The following is a 19558-nucleotide window of genomic DNA, read 5'->3' on the forward strand; positions in this document are numbered from 1 at the left end:
AGAATGGCCACATGTGCGCAAAATCCAGCGAGAATCTAGCTGGTGAGATCGCATTTTACAATTTTCCGGGCCCCTCCCCAGTGGCGTGACAAGAGTCTCGCCAATGTCGGGAACCTCGTTTAAATATAACAGCATCTTCTGAGCGACCCCTCCCATCGGGACTTTCTCCCTCATGAAATATTCAGCGGTTGCCGGCGTGACATCACGTTCCATCAGCTCGATAAAAGCGAGAACCTGGCGACTTCACCTCTGAAGGGGATATTGGAGGTGAGCGCTCAGGTTGCTATCACCCTCCAAAGTAAAATTGAAGAGGGGGCACTGGATGTGGGGACCCAGGTAAGTGAAACCTGGGCCCGGAGGTGGGAGGGGGGCTTCAGTCTCGGCACCCTGGGGGCTGGGTCACTCACAGGCCTTAGCAGCGCTAAAGCGATAGGCCGGATGCTGCCGGAGAATGATGATGACCTTCATAACTTCATTGAGAACAGAGCGCTGTTCCTCTTATCCTTAGCAAAATCTCTGACTCCTGGCTGACTGCGACCTGTCAATGAATCGGCTTATCTTGGGGCCCAAAGAGGCTGAATGAGACGTCTCAGCTGCCACTGCCTGTTCCGAGGTCAGGGACTCCAGTGTTTTTCTCCACCTACTGACAAAGTGGACAGACTCTCTACGTGTTTTCAGCCCTTAGCATCTTCATAACTAGAGAATGGCAGACAGAAGAGGTCTGAGCGTTCATTCTGGGGGCGAACCTTCCATGGGGGGGGGCGGGGGGGGGGGGGGGTGGAGAGACTGGTGGGACCTTGTGTCCACAGTGTTGGAGTTGGGAGAGACATAGCACTGTGTTCTCGCACGGCAAAGGGATGAAGCACCGGGTTTGCATGGGGGCTGCAGAGCATGGAGACATGACAAGACACCATTGAGCATCTGTATGGGTGAACAAAGTGATTTTTAATACAAGTGCGGCATTACAAAGCTCACTTATCTCTACTAGTGCCTAGGTTCACCCATTCCCACTAGGTGCCCATAGTTTCTTACTCTTCCTTAACATCCCATTACATCTAGGTCTATCCTCAGGATCCACGGCTGAGGTTGAATTGGCCTGCTGACTCTCACACTGTGTTGCCTGAGATGACCTTGGTGGGCATCCATTGGGGCTCTGGACCTTGAGGGCCTATTCTGGGCTGCACGGGTGTTGCAGTGCTGTCTTCCTCGGTGTGCGGGACTGGCGGTGTGTCGCCCACAAGGAGGAGGGTGTCAGGTGGGCTGGGGAACCCAAGGGTCTCCTGGGTGGAAGGACTGGGCTGCGCTCCTGCCGTCCTCCTCCCTTCGGGTGCCGGGGGTCCCTGAGCTCCTCCATGGGATAGACAGGTAGCTGCAATGAGATCCATAAGCCCCGCTGTCCTCTTGGGCTGACACTCGTGGATTGCCACTAGTGTCTGCACCATGCAGTTGAAAACTTGAATCATGGAGCTCATGCCCTCAGTCATGGAGGGCGTGAGCTGAACCATGAAGTGGACATCCCCACTATCGAGTGCATCTCCTGCGCTAAGGTCTCCATTGTGGATGTTACCCTCGCTGTGTTGGCCTTGTTGAGTAGGAGTGGCAGCACCATCTCTTCAGATAGAAAGCGATGGGACTTGTCCAGTCAACCTTGCAGTCTGAGGAGGGATTCTGTCATCCACTCCTGATGCTCTAACTCTGTCTTTGCAGCTCCAGTAACTCTGGCATGACCGGACCCAGGGGCACGTCATCGGCCAGGGGCTTAGCAGAGTCCTGGGCTCCAGCATCCTTCAGAGTGCTACATCCCTGGGACATTCCTTCCTCCACCTGCTGTGAAATGCTGATCAGTGAGTGATCCAGAAACCAGCCTATTGGTTATTCTTATTGAGGTGTGAGTATCTGAGTTGCTGGACGGTGCAGGTGACAGCTGTGTTGCCCCCTCAATGCTTGTCACTGAGATGTCTCCCTCAGAGCAGTTCTGGTCTGTGGTCTCCAGAGGGCACAGGAATGGTCCAAGCTGGTCGACTGATTGACCTGCATTAGTACATCACAGGGGATGGAAGAAAGTTAACTCACGTGAGGCTTGGACCATGGGTGCATGCATTGAGAGTTCCCACTTTTGTCTGGTACCGCCACCTCACTCTCTGCACATGTGTGGTCCTGCTCATCGCCTATCAGCTCAAAGATTCTCTCCTCAAAGGATGTTAGGGTTCTGACTCCAGCAGGCTGTGTCCAATCATGACGGTTGTGCTCGAGTTTGTCCTGCAATGAAACAGAGCGTAGGCAGTGACTACCAGGTCAGATGGTAATGAAGTCTGGCATGTGTGTGAGGTGAGTCGGAGCATGCATCTGAGCAGCAGATTATGTGCTGGGGGTGCCATGGGGAATAGGCGGGATGGCAGGAGAGACGTCATGACAAGTGTTGGGAACCCATGAGGTGGCTGGGAGAGAGGACACTGTGGAGGTGTGATAGGTGTTTTAAGGGTTGCAGTGGGAGAGATGAGGGGGCAGTAAGTCTGGAGACTGCATGGAGATCATTCACCTTCTTTCAACACTGTAGCCCTGCCACTGGCACCCTGGCAGTGTGGAATGATGTGAAGGCTTTGGTGCAATAAAGATTTATGAGAAGGAGATTGCAAAGGTACAAATTTGATTTTTTCCCAAAAATTTATGGAACTGGCAATTGTGACTGGGTGATAATGCCAAGAAAAGGAAAGAGGTTGACCAGGAAATTATAGGCCCTTAAGTGTCTTACTAAAGTTGTCAGTGAACCTATCCATGGGACCCACGTTCTGCTCTGTTTAACCCATTCCCACCAAACTCACTTCATGGCCCCTATATTGCTTGACATTGTAATGCTTCTGAGACTGTAAAGAATTGCTGCCGTTCCTCCCTCAAAAACTCTACTCTTGTCCCACCTCACAAGCAACATTCCTTTCCTTTCCAACATCCTTGAACATGCTTTCACCAAATATGTGCCTATTCTTTCTGCAACCCCATGTTCCAATTTTCCCACCAGCTTCCTCTCCTGCCATAACACTGAAAATGCTCTAATGAACATCGGAAATGACATCCTCTCTGACTGTGACCATGGCACATTATCCTGCCTTATGTTCTCTGCAGTGTTGACATGACTGATCACAATATCCTCCTCCAATGCCCCTCTTCTGTTTCCTGGCTCAGTGAGACTATCTTTTAATGTATTAATGTCCAGTTGTAGCTAGGGCAGCCCCAGAGTTGACTTCTTTTCCTGTTCCTGCATCTTCACCTCTCCTGTCCCTCAAGTGATAAATGAGTTTAATAATGGGGAACAAATCAAATTATGCTATTTTGTAACATTTAAGCTTGCAAACACCCTGAGCTTTACAGCATGGTTTTGCACAGACAGGAAAGCAGACAGGTAAGCTGCTCCCATATCGTGACCATTGTCACTGTGATTCTATCTTCTGTGATGTGTAGAAAAGTGATTTGAAGTGATACTCAAATCATTCCTGCGTAGACGTACATGACCTCTGCTTTGCATCTCTGTATAATCAATGAATCATTATGTAGAGGATCATAGCACAAACTGTGCTTTATTAGTCGACAGGATTGTGAAATTCTTAAGACTTAAGCCTAGAAATTCCTGCTGATGTAGCAGGAATTGTGCTTGTGGGGTCAGAAAGAGATAGGTATGAGTGGGGGGGGGGGGGGGGATCCGATCTTGAGAGGAGGGGGCGCCTGAGCAGCAACAGTTCATGCTGGCTTTCTGGAGCCTGGAGGAGCATTTCTGATCTTTCCAACCCCATTAAATAATTTATATCTGCAGGCTCCTGGCCGGCTGACCCACCTGCTCAGACATGTTGAAGTATGAGTGACCCAAGCTCCTCCCTGTACCTTCTGAAAATAGTAAATGAGTTCCTAAAAACATCATAGGATCTTCATGGCATATTAAAAGGGATGAACCAGCCATCCACTGTATTCACAAAGAAACATTGTGTTGGCTGAATGCAAAGGAACACTTAAACCCACTTTTACACTTAAAGCTCTCCAGTAAGAGCATAGAATATTTATTGTGGTCAACAATTTTGAAAAAAAAATGGGATGCTTATACAACTGACAAGGACAGGATTTATTGGCCGAATCCTAGTTCCCCTTGTAAAGTTGGTATTGAGTTACTTTCTTGGCCCATTGTGGTCAATGTAGTGAAGGTAGTCACAGAATGTTGCTAGATAGGAAGTTCCAGCAATTTAACTCAACAGCAATATAGGAACAGTGATAGATGTTTTAAGTTTGGATAGTGTGTGACTTAGAGGAGACCTGGGAGATGGTGGTGAAACTGGCCTCATTTACCCTTCTAGAAGTGGAGGTCACTGATTTGGGAGGTGCTCTCCATAGAAACCCTACAGTGCAGAAGGAGGCCATTTGGCCCATTGGGTCTGCACTGACCCTCTGCAAGAGCACTCACTCTCCCTAGGCCCATTCCCCCATCCTATTCCCATAACTCCGCACATTGATCATGGCCAAACCACCTAACCTGCAAATCTGTGGACACTGAGGGGCAAGAAGTCTTGATGAGTTGGTGCAGTGCATCTTGTGAACATGGTGCACCAATGGTGAAGAGAGTGGATGTTTGTAGTGCTTGATGGGCTGATTAATTGGACTATTTTGCCATTTCAGGTGATGAGCTTCCTTTGGGGTGTTGCAGTTGCATCCATCTGGGCTCACACTCTTGACTTGTACCATATAAGTGGCAGGGAGGCTTTGGGCTCAGGTGAGTTACGGCAGAAAATCCACTCTCTGACATGCATTTAAGTCAGCATTCTGCAGGGACTGCTCCCTCCTTCAGACTCTGGCCCACTCCTCCATCACACCCAACTCCTCATCCCCTTGCCATGGTACCTGCCCCTGTAATCTCAGAATGTGTAACACCTCCTCACCATTTAAGGCTTCAAACACTCTGTTCTGGTTAAGCACCATTTCACTTGCACTTCCTTCAATTTGCTTTATTTTATTCGCTGCTCACATTGCGGTCTCCTCTACATTAGGGAGATTAAATGCAGACTAGGTGACCGATTTGCGGAACACCTTCACTCAGTCTGCAACCATAGCAACTTCCTGTTGTGTGCCATTTTTACTCAGCACCAATCTATCCCTCAATGCCAGCAAAACTAAAGAGCTAGTCATTGACTTCAGGAAGCAAAGTACTGTACATACACCTGTCAGCATCAACGGGGCCGAGGTGGAGATGGTTAGCAGTTTCAAATTCCTAGGGGTACACATCTCCAAAAATCTGTCCTAGTCCACGTACATCGACGCTACCACCAAGAAAGAACAACAGCGCCTATACTTCCTCAGGAAACTATGGAAATTTGGCATGTTCACATTAACTCTTACCAATTTTTACTGATGCACCATAGAAAGCAGCCAATCTGGCTGCATCACAGCCTGGTATGGCAACTGCTCGTCCCAGGACCGCAAGAAACTTCAGAGAGTCGTGAACACAGCCCAGTCCATCACACAAACCGGCCTCCCATCCATTGACTCCATCTACACCTCCCGCTGCCTGGGGAAAGCGGGCAGCATAATCAAAGACCCCTCCCACCCGGCTTACTCACTCTTCCAACTTCTTCCATCGGGCAGGAGATACAAAAGTTTGAGAACGCACATGTACAGACTCAAAAACAGCTTCTTCCCCGCTGTTACGAGACTCTTAAATGGCCCTCTTATGGACTGACCTCATTAACACTACACCCCTGTATGCTTCACCCAATGTCGATGTTTATGTAGTTACATTGTGTACCTTGTGTTGCCCTATTTATTTTTTTAAAATTTTCTTTTCATGTACTTAATGATCTGTTGAGTTGCTCACAGAAAAATACTTTTCACTGTACCTTGATACATGTGACAATAAACAAAATCCAAATGCAAATCCTTGCTCTAACATCCACATGTCGATCTTTGACCGACTGCAATGTTCCAGTGCCCGGCACAAACTGGAGGAGCAGCATCTCATCTTCTGATTGGGCTCGTTGCAGCCCTCGGGACTCAACGCTGAGTTTGGCAACTTTAGATTATGACCTTTCTCCTCCACTTAAACCACCTTTTTTCCTTTAAAAAAAATATTCCGTACGGGTATTGCCTCAATGCAAAACATCCAAGCAACCTGTAATTTGTTCTTAGAGTTGCTACTATTTGCTGCAGTTTTGTTTTACTCTATCTTCGTCCTTTCAGTTCTGACGAAGGGCCTGTGACATGAAACGTCAACTCTGTTTCTCTCCTGATAGATGACGGCAGACCTGCTGAGTTTTTCTGAAATCCTCTGTTCTTATTTCAGCATCCACAATATTTTGCCTATTTTGTGCATTTAGCTGGCACAAGATCTACATGCAATTCTATACCTGAAATTCCTTTTCACAAGATCTCAGCGTTGTTACAGCGCAGAAGAACATTCAATCCATCTCACTTAATGCCGTTCCCCTGCTTTCTCCCCATAACCCTGCACATTCTTCCCTTTCAGATAACAGTCTAATTCCCTTTTGTATGCTTTGATTAAACTTGCCTCCACCACACTCTCAGGCAGTGCAGTCCAGGCCTCAACCACTCACTGCGTGTAAAATCTTTTCCTCATATCTTTTTTGCTTCTTTTACCAATTATTTTAAATCTGTGCCCTCTCATTCTTGATCCTTTCATGACTGTGAACAGTTTCTCCCTAACAACTCTGTCCAGACCCCTCATGATTTTGACTACCTCTATCAAATCTTCTCTCACCCTTCTGTTCTCGAAGGAAAACTGTGCTAACTTCTCCAGTCTGTCTTCATAACTGAAGTTTCTCATCTCTGGAACATTTTTCTCACATTTTTTCTGCGCTCTCTCCTTACGTTCACATTTTTCTGAAAGTGCCAGTGGACAGAACTGAATGCAGAACTCCAGCTGAGGCTGAACTAGTGATTTATACAATTTCAACACATCCTCTTTGACCTTGTGCTCTATGTCCCAATTAATAAAGCCCAGGATATTGCATTCTTATTAACTAGACTCTCAACCTATCCTGCACATATACACCCAGGTCCTTCTTGTCTTGCATCCCTTAGAGTTGTGCCCCTTATGTTATATTGCCCATTCACATTCTTCCGACCAAAATTAATCACTTCACATTTATCCGAATTGAACTTCATCTGCACCTGTCTGCCCCACTCCACCTAATTGTCTATGTCCTTCTGAAGTTCTACATTGTTCTCCTCACAGTTCACCATGCTTCCAAGTTTCATATCATCCACAAACTTTGATATTGTCTCGGTCATTGCTATGTATCAGGGAAAGCAAAGTTCCAGCACTGACCCTTGGGGAAACTCCACTACAAACCTTCCTCCAGTCTGTAAAACATCCATTAACACTACTCTCTATTTCCTGTCACTCAGCCAATTTCATTTCCTACTGCTACTGTCACTTTTATTCCATGAGTTATAATTTTGCTCACAAGTCTGTTGCGTGGTATAACAAATAGGACCTTTAATAAATAATACTTTTCAAAATAAGTAGAGAATTCTTATGGAATTGGTAGGCAGAGCACAAAGCCACCTTGGCAGGGAAACTGTTTTCTTTTTTCCTCTGGAAAAATATATAAATAATCCCAAGAAATGCCAAGATCTCTTGGTTCAGGCTTCTATGTTGACACCCCTAAGTCCATAGGATAGCACTGTGTGTACCCTTTTAACTATACAAGTGTCTAGTAAGAGAAAGCAAATGACCCTCAGCATGAGGTAAGCTAAAAAGTGGCATCAAACTAAAGTGATGAACAGGGAGAGATGAAGGTTCAAATGCGTTATTGACAAAGGGTAAACTGCCAGCCCCTGGAAACAAAATATGTCAACAGGTTCTCAGAGACAGGGGGTAATCCTCGCCTGGCAGCCATTTTCTTCAGGCAGAAGAAGGACCAGGGAAGATGGAGGTAGAGTTCCCTAACACTTTGGCTGGAGAGCAGAATGCTGCCATCACAAGTTAGTGAGATCAACACAATCTGTGCCAACTGTCTGTGTGTTCTCTGAGATCAATGCTCTCTGAGATCAATGAACCGCTATCATCTTTCATGGCTTATCTGCCTTTCCAGTTGATTTAGCTAACGCGTCATATCTAAACTTCTTGATAAATTTAATAAACTACCTGTAAATCATTTAGGTGGCTGGAATTGACTCACGAACCCTAAATTTACAGCAGCATTATATCAAATGCATTTTGGAAGTCCATCTACGGCATTGCCTTTATGAACCCTCTCTATTACTTCTTGACAAAATTTCCAGAATGTTAGTTAAACATGGGCACGATTTATCGGCTGCATCCCGCCGGAATCAGGACAGGACGCAGCCGGTAGTGTCGGGGAGCTTGAGAAATTGGGGCACCATTTTTAAATAGAATACCTCAGTGCAGGAAATGTGACTGATTGTGGCCACAACAGGGCATTCCCCATTGAGGCCTGAAACAAATAACAGAGTGCCGTTAGATTATGGGTAGCAACGGGAATGACCCCTCTAATCACCCTGGAATGGAATCTGTTTTTATTTTGTTGGTTTGCGCCCCATGATTTTCCCTTAAGAAATCCTTGGTGCCTTTTCTTAATCAACCTGCATTTGTCCCTGTGAGTATTATTTTGATCCCGAATTATTGTTTCGAGATGTTTTCCCACCAATGATGATAAGCTGACTGGCCTGTAATTTCTGGCCTTATCTTTAAACTCTTCTTTTGATCAAGAGTGTAACATTTGTAATTCTCCAGTACTCCCTGTGTCAAAGAAAGAGTGAAAAATAATGGCCTGTGCCTCCATAATTTCCACTCTCAGTATCCTTGGATGCATCTCTGCCAGTTTGGTGGCTTATCAACATTTAAATTGACAGCCTATCCCATACCTCTTCCTTTTCAATATTGAACTCTTCTGATGCCTGAATTACTTCCCCTTTCACTGTCGCCTGGGAGCATCTTCTTCCTCGGTAAAGATGAATACCAAGTATTCATTTGATACCTCAGCTATGCCCTCAATGTCCAAATCTCCTTTTTGGTCCATAATCTGCTCCACTCCTCCTTTTACAATTTTTCTCACAATGTATTTGCCTGTAAAGGATGCTGGGATTGTTTTTTATGTTGGCTGACAGTTTTTTCATTCTCTTTGCTCCTCTTACTGAATGTACCACTTTCTGTCATGTTCGCAATTACATTTTAACCTGACATCTGTTATAAGCACAGTCTTCCTTCTTTATCTTAATTTCTATTTGTTCTGCCATCCATGGAGCTTTGGATTTGTTTGCCCTACTTTTCCTTTCAAGGGAATATACTTTTGCGTGGAATTTTCTTTAAAACATAGTGAGTGGGATTCTCCGTTTCCAACGCCGATTTCATAGAACATAGAACAGTACAGCACAGTACACTACAGGCCCTTCAGCCCACGACATTGTGCCGACCACTTATTCTAATCTAAGATCAATCTAACCTACACCCGTTCAATTTACTGCTGTCCATGTGCCTGTCCAAGAGTCGCTTAAATGTCCCTAATGACTCTTGACTCCACCACCTCCGCTGGCTGTGCATTCCACGCACCAACCACTCTCTGTGTAAAGAACCTACCTCTGACATCTCCCCTATATCATCCTCCAATCACCTTAAAATTATGTCCCCTCGTGACAGCCATTTCCGCCCTGGGGAAATGTTTCTGGCTATCCACTCTATCCATGCCTCTCATCATCTTGTACACCTCTATCAAGTCACCTCTCTTCCTTCTTCGCTCCAGTGAGAGAAGCCCTAGCTCCCTCGACCTTTCTTCATAAGACATGGCCTCCGGTTCAGGCATGTAGCCATCTAAGAAGGGCACCTGCAAAGAACCATGGGGATTATGGCCAACCCAGGACTCAGACAGATATACAGTCTATGTGTATCTAAAACACAGGTAACTGTGTTACCTGTATCTAAAACACAGGTAACCCCCGCTCGTTTACATTTCAATGGCCCATTTTCCCAGGACGATAGAACGCCAATCAAGCAACCGGTACAGCCACAGACTGATTGGCACCACTCCCCTTACTCAGAAAGCACAACTGCCAAGGTCAATGACCGCTGAGGACCCGCCCAGCCACCAAGGCACCCGCCCATTTATTAGACGAAATCAAAGAAAGTGATCAGAGCCCTGTCGAACTTTTGGGTCCAAGGTTAAGGACCGCCCCAAAGAGCGGGAAATCCCAGAGGGATAAAAGAGAGTACAGCCATGTGTTCTGTCTCTCTTGGATCCGGCCTGTGCCTACCCAATTGCAGCAGGAACAGCCAGCTAAGTTCAAGACCAACGATCTCTATCTGACGGATGAGCCCAGCAGAGACAGAGCCACTTTCTTCGAACTAGCCAAGTGAAATCCAGATTAAGGCCTTTATTCATTTGCACAGTGCCGGCCGCCCTGAAGTTAAGTATAGGTTATTGTAGCTGATAGGTGTCGTTTAACTCGTAGTAGATATTGTGTTTGCATGTTGAGATAACTTGTGTATGTAAAATAAACCATCTTTTGAATTAACTAACTGGTTGTGTGATCATTTGATCGATATAAGGGAAAGACTTGTGGTTCAGCGAGATAAATAAATAGAGCAACATTATTGGCGACTCTGGTGGGACTCAGTTAGAACGAGAGAACCCACAAACCTTGAACCCAATTGCGAGAAAGAGAAAAAACCACAAGTGCAAGTCCCATATTGACCAAATAACCGAATTTCTGAAGTGTGTACCAACCGCATGCGTATCTAACAGGAAGAGTAAGGTAAACTCGTGAGAATTGTGTACAACTATCGAGGGATTGTGAGCCGGAAAATAGCTTAAGCCATACCCGCTGTTCAAATCACTGCCTTATTCCCCTGTCCTAAATTAAAAGTAGAGAAAGAGATAAGAGAAGTAATGGCCACAAAGCAATGGAAAGATTGATGAATCCACAGGAACCCGAGGTCGCAGCGACCAACAGAGCAGAGCAATGCCCCATATGGGAGGAAGAGTTAAGGAAATACTTAAAGGGGAAAGTCAAATTTTTGCGCTAATGATGAGTCAGGTCCAGGAAAGATAGGACAGACTTGATGGGAGAACCTAAGCGAGGTCCACAAGAAAAATGTAGGGAAAGTCAGAAAGCCGATGGCAATAGTGTCCTGTTTGACACAGTTGCGAGGCACAGATGAGGTCGTGAAGATGCTCCGTAGGCAGTTAATTGAGAAGGAAGAAAGAACAAGGAAAACAGTTACAAAAGCGAGAAGATAATTGAGCAACTCCGGGAACAGTTATCAGCTAAGGACAAGGAAATGGCCGATGTAAAACACGCACATCAATCTTGTCTAGTTCACCTTAGTAGCTTCCAGACCCAGTATGATAAATCCTACCAAGATACACAGCGTGCAGTCCTGGTCAGAGAGGAAACAGAACAACAGGTCGCCCAGCTAACTAGCAATGCGCAGATTTAAAAGCAGCTTTGAGAGCTCTCCACTAAGGAACAGAGGCAGAGTAGCATTGACCATGCTAAATGCCAACAGAAGATAGAAAAGTTACAGTCGCTACTCTCAGCACAGAATGGCTTCAGGTACACTTTCGGGCAAGATTTAGATGAGGAAGATGCTCCCGAGTGGCAAGTGTTAAACGACAGCGCCCCAAAATACGTAGAGCACACGGGAAATCAAAATTGAACCCTCCACACCCCAAAAGAAAAGCACCCGCAGCACCAACTGCACAGGCAGCACACACCCCCACTCACAATTCGACCCCCATGAATCTGGTTGCCACAGAACGCAGGTCATCGGATCAGGAGGAGACTGATTTTGTTTACACCACCCCACTATCCATAACCCAATTAAGAGACGCTTGCATGAAAATTATTCCATTCCAGCCCACCGCAGACCCGCACAGCTTCTTTGAGGAGGTGCGCCAACAAAAGTTATGTACGGTCTCGATGAGAGGGAGAAAGTAAAGCTAATAGTTATGAGCATTAGCCAGTCCGTAAGGTCATCTTTGCCAGAACCCCAAAATGTAGCAGGGGGAACCCTACAGGAAATGAAAACAGCCATATTAAATGCCATCGGGTATAACAAAGGAGATCCAGTTGAGGGTTTAAATCACTACAGGCAAAAGAAGGGAAAACACCCAACCGCATTTGCTGGTCATCTATGGATTCATTTCATGGCAGTCTACGGACAATTGAACCGCGCACACCTAAATGAGGAGGACACCACTAAATGGTCCCGTACCTTAGTCTCGCATACCACAGACGCAGGTCAAAAGGCTTGTGTAAACGACGACCCTGCAGACCACACACACAATGAAGTTTGGGTACTTAAATGACTTTCTAGAGCATGGGAACAAACCCTACACCGACAGACAGATCAGGATGATATAGAAGCAAACATGCACCCAGTTTGGACTAGCCAGGACCCAGCATGGATAAATGAGGGTAGACACGAGGAACCGTACCCAAGAGCACAGGCAGCACGAGGTTGTTACAATTGTGGCCACACAGGACATTACGCCCGCGATTGCCGACAAAACCCCCCCGAACCATCAATGATACCAACAACCAAACCCTCCACCTAGGAGCAATGTTAGGCCCATGCATAATGTTAGCGCCTGTTCAGACGACTTAGCGTTTAACTCCCTAGATTGATGGTGTTCGGACTCCTGAACTTGGGTCTGTGACACACGCTGGGACAAATCAGGCAGACCAGTAGTTACAGGCACAGTCCTGGGACATACAGTTGATTTCCTTTTGGACAAAGGAGGATTCCGCACCACTTTGAACTCCTCCACCATGTTTCAACAGGACAAATGGCCCACCACAGACACCATCACCCTGAGTGGATTCACAGGCCACATGCAACAAGGATATATCACAGCACCCGTACCCATCCAGATAGGGAACATTAGCACCAAACACCCCGTCGTTTTAGTTGACTTACCCCAAACTGCAGAGCACATCTTAGACATTGATTTTATGAGCTCCCATAACCTTTCGTTTGATCCAGTAAACAAATGTGTCTGGCAAATGGCTAAAACAGCTAGGGCTCTCGCTACGCTCACGGTAGGGGATTATGAAAACAGGATTTGCTCAGTAGAGGTCTATTGGTTTAATCCGCAAACAATTAGTGCAGACCAGATGATTAGAGAGGTCCTCATAAATCATAAAGCTTCGTTCGCACAACACAAACATGATTGTGGAAAGATCCCAGGTGCAGTGAAGATTTCAGGTCCCAATCCAAAGCCGCAAAAGCAATACGGTTTCCCACAGCAAGCCGAGGGTGAGATTATGAAGGTTATTAACAGTTTGTTAGACCAAGGAGTTATTCGACCCATAGCTTCCACAAATAATGCCCCAATTTGGCCAGTGAAAAAGCCCGATGGTTCATGGCGACTAACGATCGACTACCGAGAACTTAATAAGGTAATCCCTTTAGCAGCCCCCACTGTTGCCATGAGTCCCGCGACCATGCTCAAACAGGGAGTACAGGCAAAGTATTTCATAGTGCTGGACATCAGCAATGGCTTTTGGTCCATCCCGTTAGACAGGTCCTGCCAGTATAAATTCGCATTTACGTTTCAAGGGCAGCAGTACACGTGGACATGCCTCCCACAAGGATTCCATAGCTCCCCCTCCATTTTCCACCGACAATTGGCCAACGGACTTTCTAAATTTTCCTGATCCGAATGCCGAATACAATATGTAGATGATCTGCTCTTGCAAACGGACACAAAAGAGGAACACGTAGAGCTCTTATCTGAATTACTAGGCCTACTGCAATAAATCGGATGTATGGTAAACTCCCAAAAGGCCCAGATTTTAAAGGAAAAGGTTCTTTATATAGGCACCATCATCACCCATGGGAAGAGAGAAATTGAGCAAAAACGGATCAAGTCCATCGTTAAATTGCTCCTGCCCCAAAATGTCACTGCATTCCAGTTATTCCTAGGTTTGGTAGGATATTGCAGAAATTATATAGATGGTTTTGCCACCAAAGCAGCCCCACTCTCAGAGCTCCTTAAAAAGAACACACCATGGGAATGGCTTCCGCAGCACACAGACGCCATTGACGATTTAAAACGCACCCTGGGCACAGCCCCCGCTGTACAAGTTCCAGACCCAAACTTGTCCTATGCCATAGAAGTAGCAACCACCGACCGAACCCTATCAGCAGTGCTCCTGCAAGAATGACACTATCACCTAGGGCCTGGAGCCTATGCCTCAAGAGTATTAGACCTCGTAGAGCAAGGATTCTCAGCCTGCGAACGGCACTTGCTTGCAGTCTTTTGGCCAGTACAGTACTTTGCGTACATCACAGGCCTCAACCCAGTCACGATCTTGACCGAGCACACCCCCATGCAACTATTACTAGACGGTAGATTAAAGGATGGTTCAGCCAGCCAAATCAGAGCAGCTCGCTGGACACTACTATTACAAGACAGGGACATTACGGTAAAACGCACCAAAACCCACACATTTCTGACTGATAATCTCCAATATGCAGGGACCCCACATGAGTGCCAGATCATAGCAGCCCAACACCATATAGGACCCTTTATCCCAAAGTCACTACACCCACGAGCAGACAGTAAGACACAGGATTCCCAAACCACAGGGGATACTTAAAAAATGTATGTAGACAGTTCTTCCACAATCAAAAATGGAGCTTGAATTACTGGTTGTGGAATTTACGTGGAAGATGCGTAGAAGAGATCTCTTTAAAATTGCCCAGCCACCTAGGTTCACAAGCAGCAGAACTCACAGCCATAGCCTTTGTAATTCAGCATCCCGACTCTTTTCCAACTCCCACAGACATACACTCAGACAGCCTGTATGTGTGCAACAGCTTAACAGAATTCCTGCCCCTGTGGGAATCTCGAGGTTTTGTTTCAGCCGATGGAAAACCCCTGCCCTCTGCCCCGTTGTTAAAGCGCATTCTCAAGACAGCCTCAGATCGCACATATGGTATCATTAAAGTAAGAAGCCATCATCGCTCCTCCCCACCCGGTAATGTAAAGGCAGACACCTTAGCTAAAGCAGGATCACGCCATGGTCACTTCTGGCAGCCACCCGAAAGCGAACCAATACACTCAGTCAAGGTTTCCCAGACCAATATTGAGGATCTATCTCAAGCCCAAAGAGCAAACGACACCCTCAAACAGGTTGTAGACGTCACCTTCCCAGCCCCCTATGATAAATGGGAGGACGCACTGACTGAACAGGACGGCATAGTTTTAAAAAACGGAATTTATGTGGTCCCCACCAGGGACAGAAACCAGCTCATTTACCAATTTCATGACGGACACAGACATCAGGGGATAGACAATACCATTGCCCATTTAAGACCTTTGTGTTGTTGGCCTGATTTAAAAAGCGGTGTGACCCATTATGTTTAGAATTGCCTTATCTGTGCTCAGAACAATCCTGGACGTTACTCAAAGAAAGGACAGTTACATCACACAAGACCTGTGAATGGCCCTTGGACAAATTTGCAACTCGACTACATTGGCCCCCTTCCCCCTTGGAGAAACGGTTTCAAGTACATGCTGGTTGTAATCGACACCTTTACTAATGGGTAAAAGCATTTCCCTCACGGACAAACACAGCAAAGGCCACCGCTAAGATTTTGACCCAACAGATATTCACACGCTGGGGTCTCCCCCGCAGCATTGAGTCAGACCAAGGTTCCCACTTCACCGGCAGAGTCATGCAAAATGTTTTAACAATTTTTGGGATCAGGCAGAAATTCCATATAGCATATCATCCCCAATCCAGTGGCATTGTCGTGAGAATGAATCGAACTTTAAAAGCAGCCATTAGGAAGATGGTGCAACAGAACAATACCACGTGGGACACAGTCCTCACATTTGCTCTCATGTTTATTTGGAACACCGTTTCCAGTTCCACAGGTTTCACCCCCTGCACTCTCATGACCGGACGGCCCATGAAGGGTATTGAATATTTATTAGGCCTCAATCTGGCAAGCCCCACAATCACCGCCCTCACCCACGAAAAAGCAGTCCAACAGGTTACAGATAACATTAAGACGGCACAACTCGCTGCAGCTGTCCGATTAGGCGCTAGAAAGAAGCAGAGTAAAGCCTGCTTTGACAAAATCGTCCACACCGTAGAGTACACAGTTGGTCAGCAAGTAATGGTTTCACTTTACAACCCCAGTTCTTTCCTCTCCCCCAAACTTGCAGGATCCTACTCCATTTCAAAGTGAGCCCCTCTGTGTACAAGATAACGTACCCCAATGGTAAAACTGATTGGTTCCACATCAACCAACTCAAAGTCCACAGATCACAATGTAGCCACTCCCACTACATCTCTCTGGCAATAGGAGACGAATATGCCGCACCCATCGACAACCTAGTCCGACCCCTACGCCAACCCTCCCCCAGCCATGCCGGCATTTATCCCTTGTCTACGCCTACAGACCCGAACTTGTCTCCCCCCACAAGCACAGACTTTCACCTTGCACTTGACTCCGATGACAGCGAGAGCCTCCCAGATTTGATTACTATCCCTGAACACTGGCGCGATCTCTCTGCCACCAGTCTCCCCAGCCCCCGGAACCACGACTTAGATATCTTTGACCACCTATATGCTCTCCCCCAGCCACCGCCACATCCACCGCCTGACCACAGTAACTTGCCCTCCAGTCCCACAGCCCCTACGCCTCACAAAAAAACCCTCTTTGGTACCACGCCAACTCTTGCAGACTGATACGGCACAACGATTCGGACCATCTGATGGGCCATGCAGCCAAGGCACAAAAACGGCAGACACGAGTCTGGGAATGGGAAGATGGTGATGATTCAGATACTGAGTCTCGTTTCGGTAACACTTTTACAACACTGTTTGGTACAGAACTCTGAGGTGTCCAGATGATGAGAAAGAGACACCGCCCAAGTATTAAGGTGTCCAACGTTCTGATGGAGCCTGCCCGCCTTTTTCCTTCTTCTTCTACCACATGGTTTTAATTATTGTCGCCCAACACAAATTACTCTTCTGATTCGAGGGTAGGATGCCCAATGTCAGTTAAAGGCACATGTTTGTTGGGAAACAGATCACTGTTCTCCCAGTCTTTATGACAGGTTTCCACACGACTACACACTCTTCCCGTTCGCCCAGGTCACCCAGGTAGGGAATCACGGCACTGATCCCCGCCCTATCTGAGGACCCCAAATTCATCCGATCAGTTAAACTCAGGTAGTGGAGCAATGGCACTAACCCCCGCCCTACCAGGGGATTCCACCCATTCTTCTCCCGCAGCGGCCCACACGCACCTCATGTTCCCTTCACTTCATCCGCTCTGGAATGGTCCTCTGCACTCTGCATTGCCTTTGGCAGGCCTTAGTTTCACCTTCTCTACTCTCCCTTTGGTTGTGGTATAAAGAATGTATGTTGCCACGTTCCATACGCTCACCCCTTCTTTCCTTTACCTCCCACGACCCCCTGGTCATTCCCCACATGCTATTTACACGTACGACACAATTGGTTGCTGATCACTGCTGCTATACACGCTGCTACATGCGAACTACCTCTGAGCCCTGGGACGAAAATCTATAAAACTGGCCGCCCTGAAATTCAGCTGGTTAAGATAAGCCTCAACCACCACTGGTTGCAAGTAAAGAAAAGACTGGTCGAAGAAATTGTCCGACCACTCCCCACATCGACCACAAGCGTCTCTGTGCTTTAAAAATTTGCATTTCTTGTCTCCACAAATGGTATTTCAAAAAAAAAATGAGGGAGTTACACATGATGACAATCATAACGGGTAATTGGAGTAAGGAGAGAAAGACTAATAAAACGAGATATTAGCCAAAGATAATAACAGATACTATGCTTGCACCCCCAGGATCACCCGGAAAACAGACAACACATGATGAAGCAAGGACTGCTGACATGCGTTTGTATCATCGCTGGACTTCTGCAACTGCGCGCGCAACAAACATTTGTATCAAACCCCACACCAGCCCCGAACACTACCACCCAACAGACCACCACCAGCCCGGACACTACACCACACATAAAGACAGACATCGATACCCCCACTTGGTGCGAAAACATTGCTTAATGGAACCCCCTTCCATACATAGTAGAGGCCCTTCTAGTAATTGCAGTAATTTACAGTGTCATTCAGACGCTCCGACTTTGTAAATGGCGAGCAAAAGCCGCCCACTCTCCGATATAAACAGTCCGAGCCCCCTTCTTTGGAATTCAACAAAATGAACTCATGTAACAATCGCTGCTAAAAAATTAACCATGTACCTCTTTAACTTTATTAGAATTAAGTAGAAATGTGATGCTGCTGTTTTAAATTTCGTACTGTATATAAGTTCTTTGATGTTCGCCAGCAGCACGAGAGTAGCTTAGATAATGTTAGCTAGAGATCAACTGTGCGGATAAATTAAATCTTTATAGTGACCTAAATTATAGTAACCATAAAAGATTAATTAATTTATGAATGTATTAATGGAATATTAGGTAAGTGTCGCAAACCATAAGGTAAAGTAGAGTCGAACTCTGCCTTGACCAAGGGTGACTGGTCCACCAAGGATGAACAGGGATCAATAGTGTGATCCACCATGCTTCGCGTTCAGGATCAAGAGGGCGGAATGTAGCCATCTAAGATAGCCACCTGCAAAGAACCATGGGAATTATGGCCAACCCAGTACTCAGACAGATACACAGCCTATGTGTATCTAAAACACAGGTAACCAGACCTGACCGAAACCCCCGCTCGTTTACATTTCAATTGCCCATTTTCCCAGGACAATAGAACTCCAATCAAGCAACCGGTACAGCCACAGACTGATCGGCGCCACTCCCCTTACTCAGAAAGCACAACTGCCAAGATCAATGACCGCTGAGGACCCGCCCAGCCACCAAGGCACCCACCCCTTTATTAGACGAAATCAAAGAAACTGATCAGAGCCTTGTCGAACTTTTGGGTCCAAGGTTAAGGACCGCCCCAAAGAGCGGGAAATCCCAGAGGGATAAAAGAGAGTACAACCATGTGTTCTGTCTCTCTTGGATCCGGCCTGTGCCTACCCAATTGCAGCAGGAACAGCCAGCTAAGTTCAAGACCAACGATCGCTACATGACGGATGAGCCCAGCAGAGACAGAGCCACTATCTTCGAACCAGCCAAGTGAAATCCAGATAAAGGCCTTTATCCATTTGAACAGTGCCAGTCGCCCTGAAGTTAAGTCTAGGTTATTGTAGCTGATAGGTGTAGTTTAACTCGTAGTCCATATTGTGTTTTCATGTTGAGATAACTCTTGTGTATGTAAAACAAACCATCTTTTGAACTAACTAACTGGTTGTGTGGCCATTTGATCGATATAAGGGAAAGGCTTGTGGTTCACCGAGACAAATCAATAGAGCAGCATCCTGGTAAATCTCCTCTGCACCCTCTCCAAAGCATCCACATCCTTCCTCCAATGAGGCGACCAGAACTGGACACAACATTCCAAGTGTGGTCTAACCAGGGTTTTATAAAGCTGCAGAAAAACCTCACGGCTCTTAAACTCAATCCCCCTGTTAATGAAAGCCAAATT

At 46.4% G+C, this 19558-nt stretch overlaps 1 long non-coding RNA gene across 1 annotated transcript; it reads left to right on the forward strand.

The window, feature by feature from the left end:
• The first annotated feature begins 200 nt into the window (after positions 1-200).
• On the forward strand, positions 201-19313 carry LOC140407781 (uncharacterized). Its single transcript, XR_011939797.1, has 3 exons — positions 201-336; positions 4657-4750; positions 17855-19313. It is a non-coding gene; the product is annotated as an uncharacterized lncRNA (long non-coding RNA).
• Positions 19314-19558: the final 245 nt, after the last annotated feature.

The sequence above is a fragment of the Scyliorhinus torazame genome, chromosome 2, assembly GCF_047496885.1.
Source record: "Scyliorhinus torazame isolate Kashiwa2021f chromosome 2, sScyTor2.1, whole genome shotgun sequence".
Classification (NCBI taxonomy): domain Eukaryota; kingdom Metazoa; phylum Chordata; class Chondrichthyes; order Carcharhiniformes; family Scyliorhinidae; genus Scyliorhinus; species Scyliorhinus torazame.